Source organism: Leptonychotes weddellii, chromosome 7 (genome assembly GCF_054177405.1).
Source record: "Leptonychotes weddellii isolate Sample4059 chromosome 7, ASM5417740v2, whole genome shotgun sequence".
Classification (NCBI taxonomy): domain Eukaryota; kingdom Metazoa; phylum Chordata; class Mammalia; order Carnivora; family Phocidae; genus Leptonychotes; species Leptonychotes weddellii.
Window position 1 is genome coordinate 95855024 of NC_138375.1, and position 12997 is coordinate 95868020.

A 12997-nucleotide genomic window follows, 5' to 3' on the forward strand; every position below is an offset into this window, starting at 1 on the left:
GATCGAGTCCCGCATCGGGCTCCCTGCTCAGCAGGGAGTCTGCTTCTCCCTCTGACCCTCCCCCCTCTCATGTGCTCTCTCTCTCCTCTCATCCTCTCTCTCAAATAAATAAATAAAATCTTTAAAAAAAAAAAAGAAAAAATGAGACTCTGAGACAATGCTTATTTATTCTATATTTACTCACACTTTTTATTTCCACCTGGCCTCAAAGATATTTGGGAAAGTGTTTTATAATGTCTGTTACTGGTTGGAGTTTCTGTTTTATTAATTTTTAGTCTTTTTAAAATGTACTTCCTTTAAGATTTATTTTAGATGATTTTAATAATACTATGGTTACTTGAAAAGAATATATATATATATATATATATCAGAGTAACCCCTGTTAGTGATGCTGTTTAGATTATCTTTCTACATTATTTATAACATAATTTGCTTTGCATATTTTGAAGCAATATTATTTGGTTCATAAGAGTTCATGACAGTTATATATTTTTGACAATAATTTGTTTTATTAACATAAAAGGCCCCATAATCTTATTTAGTCTCATTTAATTGGCTCCTTAAATTCTATCCTATTATATTTACAAGATCACCTGCTTTTAATTTGTTCAATTATCTGATATCTCTACACATCCTTTTACATTTAAACATTTGCTTCACTTTGTTTTAGGTCTACTGTTTTTCGATAGCATAAGGTTGGATTCTGTTTTCTGACTAGGTACGAAACTCTACTTCTTTTAATGAGGATATTTTATCCCATTTATATTTATCATTGCAACTGAGCTGGTTGTTCTTATTTTTATCACAGTATTCTATGCTTTCTTGGTGCTGATTTAGTTTTACGTCTTTTACTATCTTGATTCTTCTTTTCCATTCTATGTTCAAATGGTTTTGATTTACATGCTCTGGAGTTCCGGAAATTAGTTTGTTTTTTATTGCACTAAATAATCTAATACCTCTGTAAATAATTCTTTCGCCTATATTTCTCTGTCAGAACCAAGAGAATACTGTATTTTTTTCAGTTGCCTCTATTTGAGATAAGAAATGAAGCACATTGCACATTCCTTCTTCCATTCTTTCAGGTCTTTTTATTAATATCATATGGACTTTAAAAATCCAGATTACTGTTAATTTCATATTATATATTCCCTTTAGAAAAAGACTGTGGGACACTTTAAATCAGCTTTTTTTTTTCACCTCAATCCTGCTTTTGCTGCCTTCACTGTAATTGTGAATGCTGCAAAGGCATCCCAGCTGTGAGCAATCCTCTCTCGACTCATCGAGCTGCCTTTTCATCTTACTCAGCTGCCTTTTCCCTGCAGCTCTTTTTCACTTCTGGCTTGCTCTCCTGATTCATAGAGGTCAAGTCCTCTTGAACTATTTCAGGAATGTCAAGAAGCCTTATGGAATTTTCTTCCGAGTTCTGTGGGAGATGATTCTTTTTTTTTTTTTTAAAGATTTTATTTATTTATTTATTTATTAGAGAGCGAGCGAGAGAGAAACAGCATGAGAGGAGAGGGTCAGAGGGAGAAGCAGGCTCCCCGCTGAGCCGGGAGCCCGATGTGGGACTCGATCCCAGGACCCTGGGATCATGACCTGAGCCGAAGGCAGTCGCTTAACCAACTGAGCCACCCAGGCGCCCCTGTGGGAGATGATTCTTAACGGTATGCCCTTCCTCCGAGTTGTCCAGGTCATATATCCTTTCCTTGGCTCCACACAATTTTTTTTCATGTGCTCCATGTCATTGTTCTCTCTTCCTTGAGTGAAACATCTATCTAGCCTTAGAGTTTGTTAATGGACAGTGTGATATGCCAAGCTCCCAGGCTAATTCTTGGTTTTGTATGGGTTTTCATCTAATGATCACTGATTTGTTGCGCGGGTATCTACTTCATACCTCTTCTTCCTTGTTCTCTCATACCTGAGCCAATGGAGTACACGAGAGACTGGAATTCCCAAAATGCACTTCCTGTCTCTGCTCCTAAACTAGTGCTTTATTTGCACACACACACACTTCGTGTTCAGATAATTGTTGAGATTTTCAGGCTCTGCCTAGATATACAAAGTTGGGAAAGGAGACACCTGGGGAAAAATACATACTCTTCCAGCCTCAAAGAGGGCGACATAAAAAGTATAACTGATCATTTTCAAGTTATATAGGACCTAAGTTCATATAGAGAGAGGATGAAGGATGGTGGGATATGTAATATCTCTTGACGTTTTTTTAAGAGTCTGCTTTGGAAACAACTCTAAAGCTTGAGTAGTTTTTCCTAGTCAAATCCCATCTGCTTTATGATTATTGTCAGTCCCCCCCAGATTCTGTTACCAGGTTGTCTAGTTTGGGTTGGGGGCGTAAACGGTCATATTATACTGGATATTTGTGAATATTTTAGTAAGAAATAAAGTATAAGTCTCTTTAAGTATTTACTGGCTTCCCCCCAAACACGGCCCCTGAAAGGTTATAGGGTATCCTTTCAATATCAAGATCCAAGGTTCTCCACACACACACACACACACCACACACACACACACCACATGCACACACACACACACACACTATTCCTGCCAAGCTGTTCAAGATTCCCTTCCATCTAATTTTGATGTCAATGATGCAAAAAAATCTCTGGAAATCCATCAAAGAAGCTTCTGCCAAAAAAATCTCGGGAAGCCACTAAAAGAAGTTTCTGCCATCAGGTGCTTAGATTTACTCATATATCACAGCGGCCATCCATATGTTGGGAAGTTCACAGGGTGACACCTAACTTTCAGACTCAGATCCTAAGTCCACCAGCCAAGGAAATACAAGTGCTTAAGCTTGCCTCTATGTTCCATCCTGTTCCCTCCTTCCACCCAAGAAATGGATGCTGGCAGATGGTCGTTCCCACAGGCAAAATCATGGTCTTGTTGTATTAAAAACTCATCCCTATGCCCCCCTTGAGGACAGTAGGCTGCCACCAAATGCTGTATGCTCCAGAACACGACACCATATGGTTGCCGCCATAGCCAGAGGCTTAGTAAATGTTGCTAAATTGCAGACAATTCAAAGACACGCCTCTGTTTCCTGCTGAGACCTCAGTCTTGCCAAAAATCACTGCTTGCCCCCAAAAGCCCGGAGAAAAGATGGCAAGTTCAGGGGAGGAGTGCAACTGCGTTACTTGCACTTCCAAATGCCAAAGGGAAAGGGTGACTGAGGAGCCCGGCAGAGTCAAACCCTCCCCCACAACACATCAGCCGTGGAGGTCCCAATAACCTTGAGGTCCAAGCAGTCTCAGGAGCAAAGCAGGGAAAAAACCAGACTTGAAAGCTCCAGAGCAGACCTAACCACAACACCTTCCCTGGAACCAACCTGATGTCTCACTAGCACTTCATTCAAGGGTGTGCGGTCAGTGGCCCAGGCTCAGGGACAGCAAGCCCTGTGCAGCTCCTCTGGCCCCTGGCCCTCCCTCCCCTCTCAAGCAGCAGGCAGTAACCCGGCCTTGCCCAAGTACCCTCCGCCATAGACTCAATTCACTTTGTCTTCCTTCCTTCCTTGCCTTTATTTTATTAAAAAAAAAAAAAAATTGTTTGGAAAGAGACATCAAGCTGTTTGGCCAGCTGAGCAATCTGAGTTTCTGCAGATTTTTAAATACTGCTAATAAAACAGACCCCAAAGAATTACAGCCACCATTATGAGAGGCATGATTAAACTGTCTGGGCATGATTTGATTCTATTATACAAGAGCATGAGAAAAAAAAGATGAAACCATCATCTGTATCACCCCTGGGGAGAAAAAGCACCTTTCCCGGCACACTGAAGACCACACCTCCGCTCACAGAGAAATTAAAAGCCGTTCATGGTCGTTAACAATCAATGAGCTGGCCACTATCAGAGCATTTGGGGAGGAGTTGATAATTGTGCCTGAAAAGATGGTAATTTACATGAATGTGGACCGTGAAGCTAAAAATGAAGCTTTACTGATGAGCCGCCTGGTGCCTGTGGACTTCGCGAAAGAGTACTTGGTGCACAGTGGTTCGTGCAGGGATGTCCACTGTCCCTATGGCTCCACCATCAGTTGCTGGGGTGTTGCAATTCTCTCTTCTGATGAGCTTACTTGACTTGAAATTTGGAAATTTCAACAAATCCTGGGTCCTCCCAAGGGAGGGTGTCCCCATCATCCATTACAAGTTAGGGAGGAAAACTGACTTGCTTATTTGGAAGTTTTTACTATTCGTTCCTGGCTTACCCCCACTCCACACCTCCAACACTCATGACCCACCGGCCTGCCTCTTTCTCTCTGACTCCCCCTCTCATTCGCTTTGTCTTCAGACATATATGATACCGGCACACTGGGAGTAGGTGAAATTTTATATGAAAGGAATTCGAGCACTTGAAATTTAGAGAGCATTCTGGTTTGGGTTGGTCGATAAGACGTTTTAATTATTCTGATTTTATTAGTAATTTATTTCTAATTCCTTAGCCATCCATGGCACACAGATTTAAGAAGACATAAAGGGGGACACCTGGGTGGCTCAGTCAGTTAAGCAACTGCCTTCAGCTTAGGTCATGATCCCGGAGTCCTGGGATCGAGCCCCACCTCGGGCTCCCTGCTCCGCTGGGAGCCTGCTTCTCCCTCTCCCTCTGCTGCTCCCCCTGCTTGTGCTCTCTCTCTCTCTCTCTGTTAACTAAATAAATATCTTTAAAAAAAAAAAAGAAGGCGTAAAGACTGAATGTACACTGACTCCATTAAAACTGAAACTAAGCCTGCTTTCGTAATGCAGCAGAAAAAGCCTTGTACTTGGAGTCAACAGACCTAGAGTGTGCTCCTTGGTCTGTCACTATACATTTCTGTGGTCCTGGAGGAGTCATTTTCACTTCCTGGGCACTGCTTCTCTCATCAATGACACTTACTTAACCTTTGGGGTCAAGGACACCTCTGATGAAGGACACCTTCTCCTTGATGAAGCTATAGACCCTCTTTCCAGAGAAATGCACAGGAACACAGAATTTTGCCCACAATTTCAAGGTTCCCCATAAAAGCTCCCCACAAAAGCCTACCTAGGGCTCCACGTGTGTAAGCAAACCACAGGTCAGGAGCCCCCAGACAAGAGCACCTCGACAGCCGCTCCGAGCTCCAAGTTGCCACAACTTGGAAAACCTGGGAGCAGCAGATAATGCTGAAGAATTTACTTTAGGAGAAAGAGGGGAAGGAAGAAGAGAAGGAAAAGTAAAGGAAAAAAGAATGAGGAGGAAAATGAAGTACTCTTTCCACTAACTTGAAAAACACTTACAAATTGAGTCTGAAAATGAACACTTAACTGAATTAAATGCAATATAATTAAATCTCATGTTATAAAGGAAAATGTGATCTAACATTTTAACTCATTTAAAAGTTATACCCTCTGGAGAACAATAAAATGATTCATATTAAATAAGATAAAGAAAGGAAAATGGAAGCAAAAAAACATTTACTGTAACTAAATGATGATCTCAAAATAGGATTTAAATACTTGGAATTGTATGATAATCAAATTAATCTTTACTTTTTTTTAATCATCTGGTTTCTGGGACTTGATTCTTAAATCTTCTGGGAAGATAAGCCTTGTCTACAGATGGTTTTATTTCTACAAAAACACATCACTACCTCCATTTTTGAAAATGCAATTTTAACAACTCCATATAGGTATTCAATCTAAAAGATGTAATTACCTTTAGATGAATGTCTTGAGCCAAGCCCCAAGCAGAATGTAGCCTCTTACAAATATGATGTGAACACTGAGCCGGAGAAGCCATGAACTCAACAGAGAGCACACTGGGCTCCAGTCGTGGAGATGGGGCACCAAGTGAGTCCCCTGCCATGTCTGGACCTCCGTTCTTTCTTCTGCAAAACAAAGGTGTTGAGCCTGATTAATTCTAGGCTCCCCTCCTACACTGCTTTGACATTGAGTCTCTCTTTATGATAACCCCCAAGTCACTGTCCTAAATTAACAAAAGGGGCCAGAAGTGGTTTCCTTCTAAACAGGTACTTATGCATCTGTGGCTCTAAAGGTTCAAATTGAGCAGGGTAAGTGGAGGTAAAACAGAATCTAACCTTAGGACAGTTCCCCGATCAGGCTGTTTAACTGCTGTAGATTTCCCCAGAGAGTAGAGAAGCAAAGAGGAAAGAAGGTCTACGTTCATCCTTGAATATCATCAACTCTTAACTCTTACTTACTAATTTGCCCTTCACATTCTGCTAGAAGAAAGTAAGTCCAATAGTTTCCCACCTCTAAGAACTTGTAACCTAAAGTGGGCAACAGCAAACTAGGCAAACATAAATATAGCTACTTTAACAGGACTGGTAGCAGAGGTTGTACACAGAGAGGGGCCAGACTGGTGAGGGGAGTGTGAAGCGATAGGGAGTGGTGGAGACTGTGGAAACCAAAGCACTGAGTTCGCAAAGCAGATGCAGTTGCAGGTGAAAACTGATGCACAGGCCACATCCAGTTTGAAACTCCGACTTGGAGTCTCAGGGAAGCACTTATTGATATTATCCAGCTGGTTAAAAGCAGAACAAGGATTCAAATGTAGTCCTTTTACTGCTCAGACCAGTTTCCTCCACAACACCACATTTCCTGCTGTCACAGGAAGTCAGAGCAAATTCCCTTCATCGCAGATGTTGGTTCATTCTCTCCCTTCATCCCCACTGCTGCTCCTCAGACCATGCTGCACACCATCAGCACACCCTTCCTCCAAAACACCACTCTGATAAATGTGCCCCCCCGACAACGCCGCTGAAACCCAATCACGCTGCATCACACCCGGCGAGGTAGACCCTTGGTCTTCACCTAGCCTCGTCATTCACACTTTTACCCCTTCTTTGCCACATTTCGCCCTTCTGGAAAGTTCTCCCCTTCCATTACCCAAATTCTTTTCAAACAAATCATGAATCGATATCACTCTCAGTTCTTCACTCTAAGATGAGGAACACAGAAAGGGCTTTCTCAAACCCCTCCCTCCTGCTATTTGACCTGGGATGACACTAGTCTTGAGGATCATCTTCCTTTCAGAAGCCTGGAGTTCCTACATTTCCCTAAAGGGTGCAGGCACACAATAGCCAGGGAATCCAAGACAGGGCTAGGTGCTCAGCTACAGAGGGCCTTTGTTCACAAACAGGGAAAAGGTGCTCATGTAAGGCAGGACCACGTTTCTCTGACTCCTAGACCAATGCTCCCTGAAGGACTGTGACAGCCGCCTATTGTTCCTAGAAAGAAAAAAAGCAAATAACCTGGTTGATGGATGGCGTGCCCTCTTATCATCCAAATCTGGCACCTTCTTTGTGGGTGCAGAGGGAAAGGGCTAGGAAGAGAACCTGGGGATGCCAAAAGAGAAGGAGCACCTGGTGCCATTTTTAAAATACCACTGAAGCGTGTTTGATATGTTTCACGCTTTAACATCCAGAACATCGCGTAGCTATTAACTCTCAAGGTTTATTCTCCTTTTTACTACTTATATTTTATGCTACTTAATTTCTCTAATTTTCAGGCTGGCTCAGGTGCAATAATGAAATTCTAGGTCAAGGATAATTTTTACACATGATTAACAAGCCGAAAGAACAGTGTCTTTCCAAAAAATGAATTATTCACCTGAAGTAATTAGCCAGTGGTTCCTAGTGTCTAAATATTCTCATTACAACCTATCTCCTCCTGCCAAAATGGTACTTGCTCTGGAATTTGGACCTTCATGTGGGCACCCTCCCCATTTGTGGGTTTTGGAACGAGAAGAGGAGCTGCAGCTTTTCATCTGCCATGAATGAGACTCAGTCACAGGAGTGAGGCTTTCATCAGCGAGCCTTGCTGGAAACCTTTCTGTGTGAGCATGAGCCTGCCAGACATTCATATCAAAAATCCACAGGCTTTATTTAACTCTCCCTGGAAGGAGGTATAAAGGTTACAAAATAATGAGGAAGAGCTCTGTTGAGCAGGGACCCAAGAGTCACAACCTCTTTGTTAAAACTGACAAAAGAGGTGGGAGATAAACTCTACGAGGAACGGAATCGGGGCGATTTAACCTGCCGAAGGGGAAGCTGGAAGGGAACAAAATCACAGGATTCATACATATGAAGAGCTAGTATAATAGGGGATGCTGAGCAGCTGTTCCGGATTCCTCGGAGGGAAGGTAAGAAATGGGCTTTAATAGCAACAAAAGGGTTTGCAGGCATTTGAGTATGCTGGAGAGAAGAGACATTAAGAGAGAAAATCTGAGTTCTAATCCCTGCTCCTCCCTTAGCCAGCTGACTAGCCCGGGGAGCCCTGTTTTCTGGGAAATGGGAATGGGATCGCCACCACCCCATGTAACGCCACGGGAGTAACATTAGAGTAAAAAAGAATGTGAAGCACAAAAGTGCACTGAGAAAGTAAAGAGCTTCAGCACAAGGTCAGGAATTATTATCCCAGTTTTGGCAAACCACAGTGAGGGGTTGCTGGTCATTTTCAACAGCAGTGCCCTGATTTACCTGGTAACCTCATGGGGTAGAACGTCTTCGGCTCTGCACATGCATTTACTTCTCAAAAACAAAACAGACTGTGTGTGTATGTGTTGTGTTTATAGAGGTGTATTTGTAGACACAAAGGATCCTGATAATGTCACTTTTCAAACTCTCTGGCGGAGGCTAGTTTAGGCCTACAATCATAGTAACACCATAAGAAACATTGAAGTGTATGAGGGTTACCTTGGTGTGTAGGTCTTATTAATAAATAGTGATGTCCAGAACTCTCTCACAAGGGAGCTTTCCCAGTCCTTGCTAAAACCACCAAAACATAATATCCCAGCAGCTGATATTATTTTATATTTGGAAAACCCAAAAGATCCCATTGCAAAGCTATTATATGTAAGAATAAAATAGCAGATTATAAAATCAATGCACCAAAATTAGTAGGCTTTATATATACAAAGAGAACCAGTTAGAATGGGAGAGAATGCCCCATTTATGATATCAAAACACGTTAAGTGCAAACTTAATAAGAAATGCCAAAAATCTGTATGGGGGAAACTACAAAGCATTCCTTTACGTCCCAAAAGTCGACTTGGAAAAGTACAGAAATATAGCACGTTTTGGCATATCAGTTATCATGAAGGCAATATATAAATTTAACACAATTCCAACATAAAATGTCATTGGAATTTTTGTCTGGCACAAAATAACTGTACTACAAAGTTCATCTGGAAGAAGAACAAACAATAATAGCCAGGGGGAGAAAACCTAAAAAAAGAAAAGCAATGTGAGGAGGACAGGGAACTGGCTTATATAAAATAAAACCTCTATAAGTTAAAAAACAGTATGCCATTGGCCCATGACTAGAGAAACCAGTGGAACAGAATAGAAAATCCAGACCTAGGCCTAACTGCACGTGGAAATTTCATACACAATAAAGGAAGCATCTCAAGTCAGAGAGGAAAAATTCATGCTAACAGTGTGACTGGCTCGCTATATGAAAAAGATAAAATCGGCTCCATTTTTCACACTACACACTATATTAAAATCCAAATGGATTAGAGATTTACAGGTAAAACAGAAACCTATATAAATACCTTAAGAAAACATATGTAAATTGCTCTGGAATTAGAGAGAGGGGCAATTTTTCTCGCTATGGCTCAAATCCATAGAAAGGTTAATAAATTTGATGACATAATAACCAAAAAGTTTTATAGCGGTCAAAACACCATGAACAAAGTAAAATACCAAAAGATGAACTGGGCAAAACGATTTATTGCTAAGATCACAAAATAATTGGTGATTAACATAACAATAAAAAAGTTTTTTTAAAAAGATCACAAAATAATATCTCCAAGAAAGAAAGAACTTCTAAGAACACAAGAATAAGATCCAACAACCCTGTGAGAAAAGCAGGCAAGCCAGGGCCAGTGAAAATGTCAGAGGAGGAAACTGCAGGAGTGCACTCCTCCACGAGAGCAACTAAAACACTGGCCAAAAAATGTCAGAATCAACTTTTTCTAGAACTCTGGAAATGAACCAATAGCTGGCTACAACTTTGGGGGCACTCAATCAACAAAAAGGGTTGAATCGCAGTACGCACAGTGAGCCCTGGGGCATTTTCACTTCCCCAAGTCCCACGGCCTGTCCTCGGCGTAACAGCCGCCTTGCAAGTCATAGCCCACAGTCCCAGTACCCAAGCTGGTACTAGAGAGCAGAGCCATCCTCATTTGCAGAGAACTGTCCTTGGTGATCTACCCGGTGCCTCTAGGGAAGGTCTGCTCAAAGGGCATGTGTTTCGTTTTGTGTCCTTTTTTTAAGATTTTAGTCATTTATTTGAGAGAGTACGGGTGGGGGCGGAGGGGAGAGGGATAGAGGGAGAGGGAGAAGCAGACTCCCCGCGGAGCAGGCAGCCCAACACGGGGCTCGATCCCAGGACCTCGAGACCATGACCTGAGCCGAAGGTAGACGCCCAACCGACTGAGCCACCCAGGCGCCCCTCAAAGGGCACATTTTATCTCCCCTAACTGGAACACACCCAACACTACAACCACTACCCAAGGGGCATTTGTCAAAAACATTTACAATGTTGTAAAAACATTTACAATTTACAACTGGAACAATAGATTAAAAAGCATAGAGGAGGGGCGCCTGGCTGGTTCAGTCAGAAGAGCATGCGACTCTTGATCTTGCGGTCATGAGTTCGAACCCCATGTTGGAGGTAGAGATTATTTAAATAAATAAAAACTTCTTTAAAATTTTTAAAAAATAGGGGCGCCTGGGTGGCTCAGTCGGTTAAGCAGCTGCCATCGGCTCAGTTCATAATCCCAGGACCCTGGGATCAAGCCCTGCATGGGGCTCCCTGCTCAGGGGGGAGCCTGTTTCTCCCTCTCCCTCTGCCTGCCACTCTGCCTACTTGTGCTCTCTATCTCCCTGTCAAATAAATAAATAAAATCTTTAAAAAAAAACAAAAAATTTTTAAAAAATAAAAAGCATGGAGGAATGCTGGGAAATATTACCCTTGGGGCATAAGGGCTTTGAAAGTTCCAGCGTGGGGGTGGGGGGATGGGTTAGCCCGGTGATGGGTATTAAAGAGGGCACGTACTGAATGGAACACTGGGTGTTATATGCAAACAATGAATCATGGAACACTACATCAAAAACTAATGATGTAATGTATGGTGATTAACATAACATAATAAAATTTAAATAAATAAATAAAAAGAAAAGTTCCAACGTATTCCTGGTAATCTGGAAAGCCACACACACAAACGGGACCATGCACACATTCAGGAAACACCTGAGAAGGCCTTCCATCCTCGCTCCTGGCTGATCCTGACTCTGTGCATGCACAGGAAGTGAAGACTAAAGCAGAGGGACAAACTGCCTGGCTGAGGACTGAAGGTGCACCCCAACACACATGCAGCCCCTGGGCAAAAACTCGGAGATATTTGATTTCCAAACACTGAAGGAAATCTATGTCCACTCAGTGCCTGACCACGAGGCTAACAGAACAGGAACTTCGGGGGTCAAAAATGACAAAAATATAGACTTAAACTCTGGCTCAGAAAAGTCCCTAAAAAGCCAACAACAAAAACAAGCAGAAACAACAAACCCTGGGGAAGATGGAGAATCTTATTTCCAAAGTCACACATTATAAAGTTCAACCTGTCCAGTTTTCATTTAAACATTGTGAGATATGGAAGGAAACAAGAAAATGTGGTCCATACACAGGGGGAAAGAAAAACACTCAACAGAAACTGTCTCTGAGGCAGCCCAGACACAGGAGTTACTAGAAAAAGATTTTGAGTCAGCTACGTTAAATGTGTTCAAAGAGCTAAAGGATATCACAAGGACAGTGTCTGACCAAAAGGAGAATATCAATAAAGAGAGAAATTATTAAAAGGAACCAAACAGAAATCCTGGAACTGAAAAGTACAATAACTGGAATTAAAATTTTACTATATAGGGGCGCCTGGGTGGCTCAGTCATTAAGCGTCTGCCTTCAGCTCAGGCCATGATCCCAGGGTCCTGGGATCGAGCCCTGCATCAGGCTCCCTGCTCACTGGGAAGCCGTTTTCTCCCTCTCCCACTCCCCCTGCTTGTGTTCCCTCTCTTGCTGTCTCTGTCATATAAATAAATAAAATCTTTAAAAATAAAATAAAATTTTACTACTTAAAGATAGATCAATTGAGATTACATAGTCTGAGAAAATAAAAGGAAAAAGAATGAAGAAAAATGAAAAAAAAAAGTCTGTTGGACACCATCAATCATACCAACAGATGCACCATAGGAGTCCCAGAAGGAAGAGAGAGAGACAAAGGGAAAGAGAGAAATGAAGAAGAATGAAGAAATGAAGGCAAAAAAAATAATTGGCAAAGCCCCCCAAATCTCTTAGCCTCAAACAAAAAATTTTCATTAAATGCCCTGTATTACTTAAAGAGATTTACTGTCACCATTTCCCCATAGTTAGGAAAAGTACGGCTATGAAGAAGCCAACAAAGAATTACTGCTTTGCAAAACCACACTGGAACCTAAGCCCTTTCTTCTAGAAATAAGCGTAGACTCACTGCCAAGAGCTCATTAAGCTCCTTCCCTTTGGCATCATCTTCTGTTCTTGCTGACAGGAAAAACTTCTGTCATGCCCCAGCTGGGTGTGGAAAAATACCACCAGGAGGATTCAGTTCTCAGCAAGAGTTCTCAGCTGATCACCAAAGCAGATGATCACCCAAAAGCCAGAAACAAACCACGGGCTGTCATCACTACAGGACAGCAAACAACCGGCTGCACAGGTCAATCTAAGGACTACTTTTGATCTCATGACACCTTGGGGGGGTGCGGGGGGGGAGGATTTGCACTGTACTGACTTTTTCTTTTCTTCTCTGAGTTGACAGAGCTGATGAGGGCTGTGGCATCACGTGGCTATCACCACAGTGTGTACTGATGAAGCCTCTCAAACTGTTGGTCATCTGATTTACGTTCAAATGGCCTCTCTCAGTTCCTGAGAGATTGGCACAAGGAGATCTGGCATCGCTTCACATTCAGAGAGC

The 12997-nt window shown here is 42.2% G+C and overlaps 1 long non-coding RNA gene across 9 annotated transcripts in view; it reads right to left on the bottom strand.

The window, feature by feature from the left end:
* LOC115940666 (uncharacterized) overlaps positions 1-12997 on the bottom strand; it is a 138215-nt gene that overhangs the window by 100931 nt on the left and 24287 nt on the right. For all 9 annotated transcript variants that reach the window (XR_004075397.2, XR_014146746.1, XR_014146744.1 and 6 more), the window contains exon 2: positions 5684-5855. This is a non-coding gene — a long non-coding RNA (uncharacterized LOC115940666). The remainder of the gene's footprint in view (positions 1-5683; positions 5856-12997) is intronic.